At 37.8% G+C, this 19,003-nt stretch overlaps 1 protein-coding gene across 2 annotated transcripts in view; it reads right to left on the reverse strand.

Annotated features, from left to right (window-relative positions):
* Positions 1-18,980, reverse strand: part of LOC137184798 (protein kinase C and casein kinase substrate in neurons protein 1-like) — a 39,251-nt gene extending 20,271 nt beyond the window's left edge. Inside the window, exons 1-3 of one of the 2 annotated variants that reach the window (XM_067592810.1) lie at positions 18,910-18,980; positions 14,694-14,923; positions 6,133-6,203 (exon numbers count right to left, since the gene is read on the reverse strand). The gene's annotated coding sequence lies outside the window, so the exon portion shown is untranslated. Of the gene's footprint in view, positions 1-6,132; positions 6,204-9,291; positions 9,487-14,693; positions 14,924-18,909 lie in introns of those variants that run through there. The other variant, XM_067592811.1, reaches the window with a different exon arrangement.
* Positions 18,981-19,003: the final 23 nt, after the last annotated feature.

The following is a 19,003-nucleotide window of genomic DNA, read 5'->3' on the forward strand; positions in this document are numbered from 1 at the left end:
TGATCCCACTGAAATCAAGTGAGACTGGACTCTTATAACCCAAGACGTCACTTTCAATCTGTTTCCCACAGAATTATTATTATATTATTAATTAAGAACAACTACTGATCAAACACACATTAATTTCATTCAGATTTCTAATTCCTTTATGTGATTGCAGCTGCCAAGTATTGTAACATAGCAACACAGCCCACAGATGCCTTTGCCTGTGCAAGCTAGCTGTGTGGGTCATGATTTCAAACAAACAAGCACAGGATGACTCAGCTATCTGATCATCAACACCTCCAGTGCTGTTTCTGGGTCGCTGCGCAAGAATCAAGTTCCTTGTGAGGGGTTTCCTTCCTTCTAGCCTATTTTTAATCAATATCTATTTTGTGTGTGTGAGTCAGCCAGGTGTGTTCCCAGAACGACAGACCACAGAATAATTCACCAGCACAGGGATGTAAGTAACAAAACAAAACAAAAAAAAAAAAAGATACCAGCATCATTAATATTACACGTCATTGATTTCTGTAGGGAAATGTTCCCTTCTCTTTCCTCATCCCACAGGGAGGTCAGAGGTCATAGTAAGCCACAGGTCATATGGGGCTCATAGGGTGGATGCTGACACAAGAGTTTGTTCATCCTGCTGCCTGTCATCTGACAGACATATAACAGTTTGTATTCTGGTTTCATCCCCAATATCTGGTTTGATAGAAGGACTATCTAATTCAACTGAAGATTTGTGATAACCTGGGTATATCATCCATGTTTCCAATGCAATATGCATAAACAGTGTTTAAAAAAAATAAATAAATAAAAATAAATGAAATGAAAGAAAAAAACTGAAACTAGTCAGGCTTGTTTTTAAAGCACTTCATCACATGAATGTCTCTTAAAGAGAATTTGCCTGTACCCAACTAATCAATTAAAGAACCACAAAATAAAAAGAAAACAAAATGCACAAGACACGATAACATCTGTAACCTACCTATGATAAAAATCTTGCAAGGAACAAATAGGACAAATCTTTTCTCAGAATATCTGAGCATGTAATGGTTACCAGGACAAAATAATAAGTCATAGAACATTATAATACTGACTAAACTACAAATGTATGCTATAACAATGGACTAAAATTACTTTTAAATTATTTTTTTGCCTGTTGCCTTACTCTGAGTGAGATAGAAAAAGGACTGTGTGCACCTTAATGTGCCCTTCAATCATTTAATTATTAATACAATATGAACATAAAACAGCCAACCTCTACACTCCATTCAGACATGGCCACTGAAAAACTAAAATATCAAACCTAAACTACAGTGAGTCTTATCTATTAACTCTGTGACACCCCTGAGACAGAATGATTGAACTTTGCAGTTCACATCAAACTGTTTCTGTCCCTCTGTTCTCTCTTTTCTTTCCCTTCACGTCGTCTCGATTCTATCTCACCTTATTGTAACCTCAATTGTATTTCTGCACAGGGAAGATTTACTGCTGGCCATTACTCTGCTTCTGTAAAGTTCAATACGCTGTAACACCTCTGAAATTCAAACACAATTTAAGAAAATGATTTAATAGTAGTCATTCCTGCTTTAAAAAGCAGCTGGAGACTGAATAGTCTACAAGGAAGTGAATGAGTCCTTCAACCACATCAATCAATGACCTATGAGCTATGAGTATCTCTCTCAAACGTTGTGTACAACTATTTAAATTAAGCATAGACCAAATTGAAGCACACAGTCCTTTTCAAGTTTATTTGGAACATTTTCACTTCATAAAAGAAATCTGACAACATTTCCAAAAATGCTGAAAGATCAGCGACAGCCCAGCCGGCGGTGAGTACTCGCCCATTCTGGCTTAAGGAGGGTTTGTGTTTGTGTGCTATTATACAGCCCAGTTGAAAAGTAAGTGCCTACGGAGTAATGAAGAAGGAGGTGTCCTTTAGTATCAGGTGTCCAGGGATCCAGAAGTAAAAGTTGTATTTAGACAACGTTAGGCGGCCGGCTGTTGGAGCATTTCCAATACTTGGATGTGCATGAAACTCTTCTGGTTGAATCATCAGTAAAAACTACCATGAGCTGGTTGAGATTCAAGATGCACTGTACATTCAGCAGCTTGAATCAATTCATTTTCAGTTTCTTGGTCAATTTTAGATGAGATCAGCCACAATGGTCTCTGACTGGCATCTCCTGCGCTAATGCTTGTGGGTACTGAATTTTTAGCCAAGCTAGCAGCCTGGCTCTAGGGATGGCAATGTTGGTCTGTTGGCCAGTCCACCACTTTGCTCAAGACTGAAATATCTCAATGACTACTGGATGGATTGCCATGAAATTTGGTGCTGATATCCATATCCACCTTAGATTCTAAAGACTTTGGTGGTTCATTGAATTTTGCTGTAGTTCAACCATGAGGTTCACATTTCAGGATATGAGTTAAATGTCTCAATAACTATTGGATAAAATGCTGTGAAATTTGGCACAGACATTCATGTTATCCTCAGGATGAACTGTCATCATCAGGCCAAAATTTCAATTCATACAATACTTACAAAACTGCTACATATATGACATTCCCATCAGCCTCAGATGAAGTGTTTGTTTAGTGTTAATTAACAAAAGTATAGCATGCTGAAACCCTAAACTAAGTGAACATGGTAAACAGTATACCTGCTAAACATAAGTATTGTCGTTGTGACCGTACACTCTTAACCTTGCTTAGATTTATTCAATATATTAAACTGATTGAAAAAACATGATTTCTCGGGAATAAACTTGAAACATAACTGCCGAAATTATATAAAATTAGACTCCTGTGTTTCTGGGAGTAATGTGAATTTACAGTGAGAAAGCTAATACTGCTCCATCCACTAACATGTAGCTACCCTACTGAACCATCCTTGTGAATATTTAAAAACGCTTATTCAAGATCAGATAGACAGTGAGAGACATGGAAAGAGAGTGACAGACATAGACATAGACATAGGACAGGAAAAGAACATTGAATGGAGGCCTTTGGGATCCATCCCCACACTTGGCTTTTACAATAGACAGCACCTATACACACACGCACACACACTTGTGACAGAGTTATGATTTAACACAGTGTCCCGAGCACTGCTGCAGTGGTTATGTAACTATCAAGCCTTTTGCCACCAGCCTCCTGGTGACAGCGTGGTGAAGACAGGGGGGAAAACACGGCAGGGGGAGGGTAAAGAGAGACGGACAGGAAAGGCAGAGCAGAACAGAGGAGGGGGGGAACAGACATATTGTGATGGGCAGTGATGAAGGAATGAACCGCAGACATGCAGCAGTGGCTGTGAGATGGAGCAGAGAGGATGGAGGCGCTGGTTCCAGTCCAGTTTTTCCTGATGTCCAGGCAGACAGAGGGAGCAGAGGAAGCAGAGGAAGGGGGGGGGGGAAGTAGAGGAGTAAGGCAATAGTCAATCTGGGAATGTAGCTCTTCAAACACACCAGCTTTCCGCCTTCTTGTCGTTTAGCTGCTTGATGCTGCACTGAATACTGATGGGCTGCCTTCAAACACACTGCCTGTATGTGTGTGTGTGTGTGTGTGTGTGAATATCCGAGACGTGTGGAGAGTGGGAGGTGGAGTTACTGAAGAGGAGTGTGTGCTACAGATTATTTTAACTGAAAAATGGATATACATATCTCAAAATATATAAACCTAAATAAACTAATATTTAAGTTTATTGTGTAGCATCCTCTGATTCACTTTTGAAGGTCAATTTTACACATGCAACAGTTAAATTTTCATAGTGAGTTAGAAAACCATTTGGAGACTTGATTGTTCTGATGATAAAAATGTAATCTGTTGCTTTTGTTGCTCTAGGTGGCTGCCATCAAGGTTTCTTCCCTTTAAAGGGGAGTACTTCCTTGCTGCTGTCACCAGGTGCTTGCTCACAGGGCAATGAGGTCTCTGTAAACTAAAGAGTACGATCTAGACCTGCTCTATGTGAAAAATACCCTGAGATAACTTCTGCTGTGATTTGGCACTATATAAATAAAATTGACTCAAGCAAGCAACAACCCCGGTTTACCCAGTGATACTGAGACTATAATCTGGGTCTAAACTGTAATCATCTTACATCCCTATTTATACACATCTCTAATACCCAGAGGCCATTCAGGCAGTGCAAGTGACTGATTCGATTGTGTGTCCAGTGACAGAGCTGGAGACTTAAGTGTGGAGTCATGAGACTCAAATCAGACTTGAGTCACAAAAACTAGGACTTGGACTTGACTTGGACCTACCTATTATGAAAGTCAAATCACTAATGACTTGACAAGACTCAGAGCTTCAAAGCAAAAATTCAAGACTTAAGACTCAAAGCCTGATTAGATTTGACCCAACAAACTGCAGAAAACAATAGCTCATTAAAGTGACATTCAAATCATACTTCAACTTCTCCCTTCCTGTAGTATTTAAAGCAGTCTTGACAACAGACATTTCCAATTTGGCTTTGGAGAGTTAAGGATGGATATGCCTAATCATGAGCCAAACAAATACTTGTTAAATAAGGGAGGAAAGGAAATAAATAAGCCTGGTGAAAATGCTTCCAAAGTATTGACTAACCAGCCTGAAGGCATAAACAAGCCAATGAGCTTTGGAGACCTCCCCAGCTGGCACCAGGGAGAGGCAGGTTTCAACTATAAATCTGACTTTAAGAAATTAGAATTTCACTATCCTACTTTCCAGTTTTTATAGGCCATGCAGCAGAGTGTGGCTGATGAACTAAATAAAATAAACAGTTTTATGCTATTATTCATTTTTACACATTTTCAGGGACATTGTTACTCATTCTAACACACACACCTTTTCTCCTTTTAATCAACAGATTGCTTTTGTAAATACTGCAGAGTAATACAGATGCTCTTTTGCCCATATATTGTACAGAAAAAAGTGTATTATGATGGGAAATAGTGGGCATGAAAAGCATTCACTGACCTCTAATATCTGTCATGATTTGTTACTTGCCCTGAAAGAATTACAACTGGATGAATAGAGACTTTGAACTGACAAATATCTCTAAAACAACTCTGCCCAGTGATGACAGAAGTGTAGGTCATCTAAAAAAACATTTTCCTGATTATTATATACTGCCATGTTGATATGGAAATGTGGAATAAAACGGGTACATTTTGCCCCACAATAAATATTTAAAAACTGAAAATGCTGTGATCTAATGAGCCATTTAATGGTTAAATGATTATCAAAAGTATTAAAAGAAAAGAGGTATTTCTGCTAACCAAAGATGGCAAAAGTGTAGTCATTGAGAGAGGTGATGTGGTTTTGATTTGATTTTTGGAAACCTGAGAATAAAGCACAAAATAAAGATTGGCCTATCATTATTGCTGATCATTCTTTGTTTACCTATAAACACTCTCAAGCTCTATTTTTCTGACCCAGCTTACCCTCCCAGTCCAAACTGCACAGGATCCCTGGAGAAGCCTTTAATGAACTGGGCCATCATGTTCTGATGAGCCTTCTTTCATATACAAAACAACAGTCTGTGCTCATCACACAGCTGCTTAACCTCCCTCCCGCAGCCAGGTTCTGTCATAATGCACACAAAACAAAGAGATCAAACAAGGAAATCAATAATTACTCCTGACTGAGTCATCATTCTTTCCGGTGAGACAGCGGGGGGTACTCTTAGGGAGGTGATAAAAGGAAATTCTGAGATAATCTCTCCTAAAAACAAAAATTTAAAGATTAGTAAGAGACTCAAAATGCTACTGTTACCCATAGAGACTACAGATCAGTGGTTATGATCCACTGGAGTAGCCACAAAGCTGAAATGCAACCCGACGGTGTAATCCTGTATGCAATCATGCAGCACAAGCTCATGCACAGAGTAGACTAATGAAGAACAATCCAATATATAAGTCTCAAATAAGCAAACAAAAAAAACCCCTGTCCTCCAGTTAGCCCACTGCCAGACTGGGACACCTTCATGAAATATTAACACCATTGACAAAGAGCTATTAATTACCTCAAGTGTTGCGTCTATTGTTATACAAACCCTGATAAAGTGCTTGGCTCTGTGCTCATGTCTAGTATTGTCCCTGGCATCACTACACAACTTCAGACTAAGCAAAGATCAAACAGACAGCACAAACAGTGACAACTTACCTTCTCCACCAATGGGAGGTCAGGTTTCCATAAACCTTAGCAAGAGCTGTTGGTCCCCTGCAGGAGATCACCTGCAGACAGACAGACAGACAGACAGACACACACACACACACAAAACACAACGAGATGTAGGGGTCAGTCCTTTCAGCATTTAGCAAGTTTAAGTGCTGCTAAATTGCTCTTAATGGGAGTAAAAATGGAAATCAGCACAACACATTTGAAACAATGTGTCAAAACAACAATTATCTCTCCAGAGGCAATTAAGATTCTGATTCAATTATGGATTAAAGAGGATCTAAACAGATGGGATGTGCTGCCCCTGTCACTTTTTGGCAGGATAGAGTCAGTGAGAATGAATATTTTATCAAGACTATTTTTCTTCTTTCAATCCCCTCCTGTCCTAGTACCACAATCCAATTTAAGTTGTTAGAAAAACGAATATCAAAATTTATCTGGCAAAATAGGAGACTTAGGAGAGAGAATCCAGTTGAAAATATCAATGTCAACAAAAGAGAAAGGAGGTCTGGGTTTACCCAACCGAAAACTGGTGGCCCAGCTGTCAAGGATTTAGAGACTGGATGGGTTTATATCGAACAAAATTCCTTACCAGGAATATCACTATCTACTGTTCCACTTCTTAGTCAACAGTCTCGGGAAAACATAAAATGAATAATGTATGGTTCAAACACACATTGAAGGTCTGGACTTCAGCCCAAAAGCAACTAAAGAGAGCTATAGCTCTGTCATGGGCCATGACCATAGTATCCATGTGTGATAATGCTTATAAAAGATGGGCTGAGAGTCAGCTGAATACAATTAACCAACTGTTTGATGGGAATATATTTAAATCTTTTTCATAACTCCAAGACAGATTTGCCTTACCCTCTTGTGAGCTATATACATATCTATAAATTAGACACTATTTGACAAAAAATACATACTGGGATAATATTAAAAGAGAACCAACCAATATAGAAACCCATTTTATACATCTGTTTGAACATCATGCATCAACAAAAAAACATATATCACATATTTACAAAAAGCTAATGCTAGACACGTAAGATAACACTCTACATATCAAAGGACAATGGGAACTGCAGCTGAATACAATAGTGGATGATGACGCCTGGGAAAACATATGTTCCAGATGTAACGGGAGGGGGGTTGGGAGACAGCTATGGAAAAATTTGATTCGGTTAAGGTTAAAATGAGGTTCTTTAGGACCCCGCTGTGTCTTTAAAAACAATTCTAACAACAAATTCTGGAGAAACTATGGTATGGTTGGTGACCATACTCATATGTTTTTGGACTGCCCAAAAAAACAGACATTTTGGAAAAACATCAAAGAAGAAATGGAGAAAATTCTGGAGACAGACATTCCCCTGAATACTGTTCTTATTGGAAGTATCACCTGAGCACCTATTTACCACAGACCAGTGTTATATACTTCATATTTTGTTGATGGTTGCAAGACAATTAATTACTATTGATTGGATAAAGCCTAACCCTTTCACAATAGTTCTTTAGCTAAAAAAAGTCAAACATCTTTACATGATGGAACACATGAATGCCCAGCTACAACTAAAACTGCCTATTTTTAAAAGGAGATGGATATATATATATATATATATATATATATATATATATATACGTAGATGTGTGTGTTCTGTCCCTGTACGGTCTTATTTCACCGGTATATGCATGTATGTCAAGTTAAGCCCAATCTCAAGGTGATTTTGTTTTGTAATGTTAATTGACTGTTAATGTGTGTTAATGGCGATAAAGTTATCACATTCAATGTGAGACTAGTAAACTCTGCCGCTGTGAGAAGTAAAAGATTTAAGTTGTATAGAATAAGTGGCAAGAATGATAAACTGTTCAAATACAGTAACATGTAATTATGTGGTGTGGCCTAAATGGAGTGAAAAAATAATGATTTCAGGGTGAGTTTGGCAAGAATCTTTGAATTTTTTAACAATATGTGGCTGCAGACAAAATACTACATTGAGATAAGATAAGCAGTCTGCAAACTGCTTATTAAAATTATGTTTATTTCCAGAATTTTAAAAGTGTAACCAGTGACACATACCACATTTTAACGGTATGCAGCCCACGCAGAGCACAAAATTCAACACATACTGCTCACCCACACCACAAAAAAACAATAAACAGCAATATAGCTAGTATGAGAGAAGGGGGATCGATTAGGTATAGCTGATAATATACAGTATGTACTCTAATACAACAACACCATAAGTATTGAATTAACAATTCTTTGTCTTATCAAAACTACAAATAATAAACTTCAAAAAGCTATTTGCTGCACAGTTGTTGTATTGGGTTTTACTATATTGGACATATTGATCATCTGCTCAAGATAAAAATGTGACAAAAAATCTATTTTTTCAATATGTGATACTCAGTTCAGTTTTATAGTTAGGTTTAAAGCTCAAAATTGGTGTGAAAATGCAATCATCACTCCACTTCTGTTTCTTGAAACATCACATAAAAGCTAATATTTTCCCTTGATTTACTCCTTGCATACATAACTACCCCATGTAATTTAGTCTAATTTAGACAGACCGCAACCCCCTGATACCATGATTGTTTTAGACGTGTTTAATGCACTTGTGCTGGGATCATTAAATGAATCATAGTGCTCTTTTTCTGCATCTACTATTCCATTGCTGGTTTAAACACTGAATTTACATGATATAAATATAAAGGAAAGGAAATTTTGACTCTACAATGTAAATATCTATAATTTGATACACTTTGAAACACCTGAACTGTAGCATTTTGATCACTGATTAATCATTGTTTCCAGAGTCTGAAATGTGAGGTTTTGCTGCTTTTCTCTGTTTTATTTCATTGTAAATTGAATATATTTTAGGTTTTGGACTGTTGGGAGGAAATAATAAGCGGTTTGCAGACATCACCTCATGCTTTGGGAAAATCTGATGGGCATTTTTTTTTACAATGATCGACAGATAAATCAGTAATGAAAGCAAGCTCAATCCCAAGCTTCAACATTATGTTTATATCATCATACGGCCATCTTGTCTTGCCTTTAATACAGTACCTACATATTCAGAATGTTAATGAGGCTGTAATGAGTTCAATTCAGCTTAATCTGTCTTTGAAAGCGTAACGTACCTGATAGAAGTCTGGCTACCTGTCATTCTCTTTTCTGCATTTCCATTTGAATGAGTCTGTGTTTTTAGTCATGGTGCAGTATGTTCCCCTGCTCTCGCCCTATGAACAGCACAAGCAGTTTAGATAATGGATGGACTGAATCTCAGGCAGAAACATGATGGAGCAGCACACCCATCAAAATGAAGCAACCTGACATACGAGCACCATCTGACAGCTATACGACCACATCCAACTGATTCTGGCACATATTTATGTTAAAATGCTGAGTCATGGTCAGTTTATGCCGCTGGTGTTTTTCATCTATGACTGTTCATATTTCTTAAGTACGCATAGATCAGCAGTCTCCTAATGAAGAAATCCCGGCAAGCAAGGACTGTCAATCATTTAACAGCTTGCTGCAGTTTCTGATACACGTCAAACAATTAGTCAATCAACAGAAAATGTATTATTAATTAATCATTGTTTAGATAAATAACATTTGATTTGATAAGAAAACTTGACAAAAATCCTCTGGATCCTGCTTCTCAAATATGACTATTAACTCGTTTTCTTTGCATTTATAATAATAAACGTAATATCTTTGGGTTTTAGACTGTTCACAGACAAAACAACACATTTGAAGACATCATCCTGCTCTGGGAAATTGAAATGGACAATTTACAGACCAATTAACTGATGTATCGAGAAAATAATCAACAGGTGAATCGATAATGAAACCAAACGTTTGTTGCAGCCCTTTGTGACATGCATATACACACCATGATGACCTGCTTTACTAGAGACGTGCTGTCCAGTCAAGAAGCCAACAGAATATCTTTGGGTCTCTCTCTAGAGGGAACACACCCTCTAGTGTTCAAAGCAATGACCTGAAACCGCTGCAAGGTGCATTCAATGAACTGGCACCAAACAATGCATAGACAAAACCCATTGACGCTGACATTTAACCATTCACACAGGTATTGATCCAAAATCCTGTGCATGATTCAGACCCTCGATTAGCTCGCTGGGACTCCATTTTGAATTGCCAATAAGATCCTGACACATACTGACTCAGGTTGAGACACTGCTACATACTGAATGATTCACAGTGAGCAAACACTGACATGTTGTGGTGACACTGCAAGAAAGGCACCACGTAACATGAATGTCTTCATACTGTTCTGCAAAAAGAGACACATGTTGTACGAGCAGTAAACTAAATCTACTGACTTGCAGATAAACTTACAGTAAAGCAAATTCCTTATTAATGTTAAATTGCTCCCATTCGGTGCATATTACATTTAGTCAGTTGATTTTTCCATCAATATTTAAGTAAATAGAACATTAATAACATATTACCTTCATTTATTTCTCTGGCTTTTAGCGTAAAATCATTGAAACGGGTTTCGAAAAACAAAATGAGATTCTTGTGGTGTGAAAGTCGCTGTGGAGGCTTTTGATCATCCCCAATGTCATAAATCTTCCACCAAGGATAGAGTCTTTCCCTGCGTGTGTTCTCCGCACTGAGAGAAATGAGACACTCAGGCTGCCCTTCAGACTCTCTGTTCTTACATTGCCTCTTTTTTCACACCTTGTCAGACACCACTATCTCCTCTCTCAACAGAACAACAGCAGCCTTTAACCCTTTCATAATCGAGCACATTAAAGAAGTTTTTTTTTTTTTTTTTTAAAAAAACAACACTATTTCACACATTGTCCTCTCTCCCTCACACATGATGTCTCAGCATCATCCACAAACACCAAAGACTGCCAACAACACAAAGGTCACCAACATGAGCAAGCAAAACATTCCTCCATGTGAGAGATACTGAGAGAGACACATGAAAGAAACTGATCTAACACAAACATATTTTGGACTATTTGGATGCAGGTTTACATCTAAAAAGTGATTTTCTCATATTCTGCACCAGTCCCTCTATTAACCTTCACTCTTATGCATTGTAATGAATTATAGAAACCAAGTATGTGCGACCCAGGTAAAGGAAAATCTCATTAAAAACAAATCATTGTTGTGCATTCTGTTAAATTATGTTAAGTAAAGTTAATCATAGTTTTAATTGGCATGTAATGTGATCAGTTTTATCCTTCACTCCTCGTCCTCTTCCGTTACAACAAAGCAACCCTCACTTGCTAGGAAGCACTGCACCTGTTTTAGATATCTCACATTAAACAGGAGAACAAACAACCAAATGACAATAGCGTGATCGGCAATGCTTTCCACAAATCCCAAGCTCCTGTTAATCCTTTGTCAGTTATTATGGACATGGCCGAAAAGAAAACAAATTGAAGAGGAGTTGGATTAAAAACTACATAAAACCATTTAGCAAACCTTCCCAAAACTATTACATTTTCACCTCCTGAATCACGTTTAAGCTTGCTGTCCACTATCAGTATGTTCCCTATGGTAAGTTTGTGTCACAACTATTCTATTAATGGTTCAAGATAACCACAGATCAAGCCAGTGGTTGCATGAGTGCGAATCATGATTAAATTCTAATAACAAAACCCCTGAACAGGAAGATGCTGCCTCACCGCAATCAAAAACATAAGTCAAGCATGGAAACGCAAAATGAGCAGTACCGCAGACATACTGTAAGCACTGCAGGAAGTGAGAGAGGACATATTTGTGGCTTCAGAGATTAAACAGTCAGCCACAGAGGGAGAGGAAGAATGGTTTATGACTTAATTAATAGCCCTATGCCTCTCAAAGAAACTGACAAGCACATACACGCACAGACTTGAGTGCACATACTGAGGTATGATTATCAGAAATATAACATCTGCTTTGTGACAAGGCCTGTGAGACTTACTACTAGGGCGACATATTGTTTTTAGATACTACTGGCAATATAATATCTAGTTTCTTACCAACGCAATCCTTTTTTCAATATCTAGCTTTGAGAGCTACAGACATATTTTACTACAAAGCTCTTTTCTTTCATTCAATAAAAGCCTCTCAAACCTTTCAAATGTTGCAGGTTGTCTAAACACAAGCAGCTACACAGGATATTTGAGCTAACATAATCATCTAAAATCTGATTCATATCAGGAGCTCTCTCATCAAAGAATAAAATAGATGAGATTACAAATCAGTCCAGACATTCAATGGCAGATTTTGGTACTTGACAGTTTTCACTACTGGGTGCTACGGACACATTTCAGTCAGTGCTTAAAAAAAGTAAATGGTTTGATACCCAGCTTTACTTATAGGCCAAATTTAAGCCCAAATTCTAGAGATCAGTGATTCCCAACATGGGGGCAAATCATGAGTAGAACTGTCAACTATTTTGATAATTGAATAATGATTTTGAGCCATTATTTAGGAAGAAATGCCCAAATTCACTTGTTTCAGCTTCTAAAATGTGAATATTTTCTGGTTTCTTTAGTCTTCTATGATAGTAAACTGAATATCTTTTGGTTGTGGACTGTTAGTCGGGAACATTATAGGATGCATCTTGAGCTTTGGCAAACAGTGATTTTTCACCATTTTAAGACATTTTACAGACCAAATGACTAATCGATTAGTCAAGAAGATAATCAACAGATTTAGTGATAATGAAAATTTTCATTTGTTGTGGCCCTAATTGTAAGATAAAAGGAACAGACCTCAATGTTTAGCTTTTTTTCTTATGAAAAAAGCTTAACAAGGAAAAATCACTCTTGTCCACACTAAGACCATAACCTTTGATGAAAGGTCACAACAACAAATTGCTTTATTTTAAGCCATCATAAGCCGATAGATAAATAGATAGATAGATAGATAGATAGATAGAAAGAAAGAAAGAAAACAGAGGTTATACAGAACTTGGAAAATATGACATTTTGCTAAAATTTTGAAGTTCCTGGTGATACACTTTTTAAACCTGGCTCCGCAGTGAAGAGTGAGGAGTCCGCTAATAAATAGCAAGTACTCTTTAACTCCCCTTTCCGCAATACAATTGGATTACCCCCCCTGACAGTATCATCATCTCTTCCCTGCAGCCTCATGTCAGGCTCTCTTGGGGGCACCTTGGCTGCTGACAGACATACACTCCAGCAAACAGTGAATTCAGCACCGCGGACAGCTCCACAACAAGCTGAGGCGGACACGAGCGAGCTGTCTGTCATCTGCAACGTCACCATTACTCAGAAAAAACAAAAAACAAACACAAAAACCCCATAATAGCCCTTTAATCAGCTATGCATTCTCTGTGGAGACTAGCTGTTTGCTTTTTTAGGCTCGGCTGGATGTTTTGATAGAAGATGGGACCTGCAGGGTTCAGAGAAGTGACGCCCCAGCTACCATTAACCAGCCCCCTGAAAACACAGCATCATCATCATCATAGCGTCAGATAACATCTCTGCTGCTAAACCCATAAATGTGGCCACGACATACTTTAGTCAGCTGTTAAGCCCGGATGCATTTCAGCTCGGGAGCAGATTTGATGAATGATTAAAAGACCACATGCACCTAATCCCATGTAGAAATCAGGATGCTCCTCCTCTGTGGTGCTGTTGGTTTGTCAGAGAAAAACAATGACGCTAGAGATGGCTCCTCAACTGTGCTGTGACAACCAATTACATAACGTCAGAGCGGAGTGCTCTCATTAACATTCCCGTCCATTTCACCAACAAACCCTCAAATATAACACAAGGCGATCACTGACTACTACTCGATGTATTTGTACCGATTAAACCAACCATATAGATAAAGTAGAGATGATTACGACATCTTTGATCGACGTAGTTCATATATCCTAGTCTTGTTTACCCATTTGGCGCATGGAAAGGAACATAAAATGGCAATCCATTCCCAGCTTGGCCACCGTGTACTACTATTGTGTACTTAATATGGCAACAGTCTAAGATATCATATTGACATTTTCTGTGCTGATCTTTCTGCAGACTAGATCATATTTATGCAGATAAACACATAGCATTGCTCATACAATTTGGTCACGGAGGTCAAATTTGTTCATCCTGACAATTCGAAGGGCAAAAGAAACGGCTGCATAGTGAAAACAACAACCTACATCATCCTATAATTTGACAGGAAGTAAAGAAATTAAACAGGCTGTGCAAAACCAAACTAAACGACTCAAGAATATTGTTTTACTGGCGAGCAAAGCCTGCAGTAGTAATCCAAGATGATGCAAGATGGTCCTCTTCACCCTTGGCGAATGTACCCCATATAAAATGACGCATGCATAATTCACAATTGCTAAAGCTGTAGTATTGCATATGAATCTGTAGTACTTAGTCGGTATCGTAACAGAGAGGTGAAGACATATTCTCCAAACGATGGGAGATGATGCGAGATTCCTTTATCCCTGCGTCGCCCTTTGCTAAAAGGATGCTCAGCTTCTCTTCCCAGTGAAGCAATGTGCATCAACAAGGAACAGAAGACACACAGACTGACTTACCAGATATGCTGCTGCTGCTGCTGCTGCTGCTGAGGTGCACTGCTACCCAATAGCCTTTGCTGGGAATTATTCAGTATTTCCCCTTGCAGTGACAGAAGGTGACCCTGCGTTCTCTGCAAGACTCTGCATCCACTAGATCACGATGCACGCAGCAAGGGGGAGCTCCACAGCACAGGCGCGCGTCGGGGGGGTGGCCCAGCGTTTTCCTTTCAATGGACGACAGAAATAGTCTGCAAAGGAAAAAGAAAGAACTACTGCAAATGTTACTTTTTAAACCACACTCACAATATTAAGCACTAGAGCTCAGGTGTATCAGGTGAATCAGCATCTGCAGGTGGGAGTGAGTCATTTTAAGGTTTCATGAGCATCAATAAAAAAAAGTTTTGTGTGGATCACATTTGTGTCTGGTTAAAAACAAAATAGATCATTTTACCTAATAGTACATTTCTAAAATAATATGTGAGTTTCAATAATGGGGAGAGCCCCAAATGTGACTTCCACTTTCAAGCCAATAGGAGAGCTGCTAGTGAGAGGGGGCGTCACTTCTGTTCTTGTCAATCACGCCCACATTGCACTACACTGCAGGGGAGGGAGATGGAGTGTTTTTGTCCTTTAGCTGACTAACAGGCCTTTTGAATATCCATACACCGTTTCAAGTACATAAGGAAGGTCTATTCCATTATACCTGCTGATTTATGCACAATTCTTACATTTTGAACCAAAGTGATCTCTCAGTGAGCATTATCTGACAGTAAAATGCTGCATACAGTCAGTCCATGGGCTAAAACCTGAACAGTACTGACCAAGCAACACACACATGAGTGAAGACTAAGGACGATATTATCAGACACACTTTAGGGAACGTGTAGCGAGGTCAAAGAGGAATATAGTGCTGAAAAATCAAGCTGTACTTGAATTTCACTGATACTAAAATGACAAAATCTAAAGTCTACCCTCTTTGAAACAAGCACATAAGATAACATTTAGAGCTCCTGAATAAATCATATATGTTTTTGTTTTTTCTCTTTATTGACACATGAACATTCTTATTTTTATTTGCAAATTTCATGTCTGCAGTTTTGAGCACAGAGCACGTCCTCACAGAGCAGGCTCTTTCTATTATACTTCCTGTTTTTCGTGCACTCTGTATTAATGGACAAACCATGAGATACGACACCATCTGCATTCAGCCCATATGGATATGTGCAATGACAATCCTTGTGAAATTTCAGCTGACTGTAGACAAACAGATAAAATGTACTAATTATTGAGCTTCCAATGAAAGAAATGAAAACGCTGAAGTTAGGTTTCACATATTTTTCTTAAATCAGGTGGAAAGAATATTTTTGGAGAGCAGGTCCTTTCAGCTCTCAGTGGAGCAAAGCGCCCTGCCAAAGCTGCTCAGCATCTAATACAAACAGGGTGAAGAGAAGAAGTGTTTGGTCTGTGGAGACAAGGAGCAAATAGCCTACCTTAAAGCCGATTAAGCTGGTTTTGTTAGTCCGACTCTGACTTTATGTGTTATATCATATGTATTAATGATATAATGAAAGTGCCATCAATACAGAATGGTTATGAGATCACTCCAGTCACAGACTATTGCACAACTCTTCATTATCAGTTGAGCTTGAGTGCTTTGTTGCACTGTCACACATGTGCAGGCTCTCTTTTTATTCATGAATGCACAAATGCTCAGGAACAGTCTCCTCCGCATGCATAAATGTGACACTTAAACCAAACAAAAGATCAAATATTCATATACAAACGATGTAATCCTAATCTATATTGAAGTCTCACCACTAATAACAGTCCCTTTCAGAAATGAAGACTGACAACATGAAATCTTAGGAGGCTTTCTCTTCCCTTCCTTCCTTTCTGCTTTGAGAAAACATTGCAACCCCATTACTTCCTTCTTTGTGATGTGTTGTGATTATAATGTATACTTTTGGGGTAAACTGAAATTTCTTGGATGGAATTATATTTTTCATGTTTATAAAATGTATCAAACCTTAGAAAAACGAAAGCGCTTTGAGGAATGCTGCAGTCATATTAGTGTCCTTTGTGTCTGGTCTATTGCTTATTTTGGTTTATGATTAACCTTAACCGACAGACAACATCATTCATTAACATTGAAGGATACCAACTGAAGTCAGTTTTAACAGAGTATCCTGTATTTATATGGAAATTACAACTTTTACCATTAATAATGTTCTCTTCTTTTTAATTCATATGTGTTTAGTGACATCTAGTGGCAAAAGACTGACAGTGCCATAACTGTTACTGAATCTGCTATAAAGTGATGCAATTATGATTGATAATTATTCATTTTTCTCTTATTCTTATTGTATGGTAAAATTTATGTTGTATGTGAGATATTACATATACAAACATTTTAACCATTCAAACATTTCGATTCAGACAAGTCACTTATCTAAATGTCAGTTCTTTGTTCATTTTTAAAATAAGATGACCATTATCAATAAATGTTGTCAAAACAGAAACATGTATGGACATATTCTAATGTTGCAATATGCAAATACTACTATAATCGTTTTTGTCATTTTTAAATGCCAAAAATTTCCTGGTTACAGCTTCTCAACTGTGGGGGCACATTCATGTTTGTAATGATTAAAGAGAGATGATTAAATTGTGGGCGAATGCTTCACATCTGTATGTCATCCTCTCCACAATAAACTCATTTCAGTAAGAGACACTTGCGTCAAGGAATGACCATTTATAGGAAATGGCTGTACAATTAGATTTTGACTCTGCTGTTTAGGGAGCTCTCAAAGAATCTGCGCACGGAGGATGATTCTCCTTAGAGAGCTAATCCCCCTAATAAACATACATGAGCATTAATCATCATGAAATCTTTAAATTAAATATCACATGGGGGGGTGGTTGGGATGGCGGAGGAGCTGCAGCAGCAAACTTTGCTGGCAAGAGCACAATGAGCAGAGTGAACTGTGACAGTGTCAGGTAAACATGTCAGAGGGGTGTGCACCTGCATGAATGTGATTGGATGTTACCAGCCACGCAGCTGTGGATGAGTCAGTGATTGTGAAGCAAATTGAAAACAGTTGAGGCCAATCAGCTGAAACAAGAATGACTGCAGTGCTCTCTCTTACCTAACTCTGTGCTCCATACAATCACAAAACCATTATACATCAATCAATGAAGACTTAATTGTCATCTTTATTGCCGTTTGTTAATTAATTTCTCCTACAGAGCCTTCAGATCCATATCAGAAATGTGGTGTAAAGTTGTCACAAACTGTTCTGTATTTTGTTTCTTTCATTTGAACATGGTGATAGTGAGAACTTGCTCAAACATACATGGTAGTGCCTGACCAACACATACATAGATACATTGAAGATATATCTGTATTGGTGTATATGTCAGCTAATACACAACCATGAATAAGGCTGCAACTAATGAGTATTTTATTATTGATTAATCTGACAATTATTTTCTTGATGAATTGTTATAGTGAAATAGTGAAAAATGCCAGTTATAATTTGTTAGAACCCAAGGTTACATCTTCAAATGTCTTGTTTTGTCTGATCAACAGTCCAAAATCCAAAGATATTCAGTTCACTGTCATGTATGACACAAAAAATCTTAAAATCCTCACATTTGAAAAACTGCAACCAGCAAATGTTGGGGATTTTCCCCTAAAAATGTTAAGCAAAATAGCTGCAGATTAATTTTCTGTTATTTGACTAATCGATTATTCAGCCAATTGTTGCAGCTCTAATGCAGAAATGCCAAAGATATGTTTCAAACCAGCGTCACCATCCTATGTATGTCCATAAGAGATTAGTGACAAGGTTCATTTTCCATGGTAAAATGTCTTGTCAAGTGAATTTCTTGGTTATCAAAAAAACTAAAACAATTTAAGGAAACTGTATCAAAAATGCTTATGGGTTGTGTAAAAAAAAAAAAAAAGAATAAAATGTTATAATATTAGATGATATATCATCATCAGATTTTTTTAAACTTTCAAATATCAATATTGGTTACAGGCCTAAAAAAACCTATTCCGGTCAGGCTATAATACATACAATAGGCTGTTTTAGAGGATTTTCATGATTTCAGATTAGCTGAAAAGAGTAAAGAGGAAAAGATGAAAGTAAGGAATGGAGGGATGCAAATACAATGGAAAGTGAAAAGATATATCTTGAGTGTATGTCATATTTTGTATGTAAAATCCTACCTGTAAAGTAATTACAGCCATCAGGTGGAGGAAAAAGAGCAGATGTCACTCTGAAATGCAGTACAGTTACCACTTTAAACAGTAGTTGTAATGT

This window comes from Thunnus thynnus, chromosome 6, assembly GCF_963924715.1.
Source record: "Thunnus thynnus chromosome 6, fThuThy2.1, whole genome shotgun sequence".
In the NCBI taxonomy this organism is placed as follows: domain Eukaryota; kingdom Metazoa; phylum Chordata; class Actinopteri; order Scombriformes; family Scombridae; genus Thunnus; species Thunnus thynnus.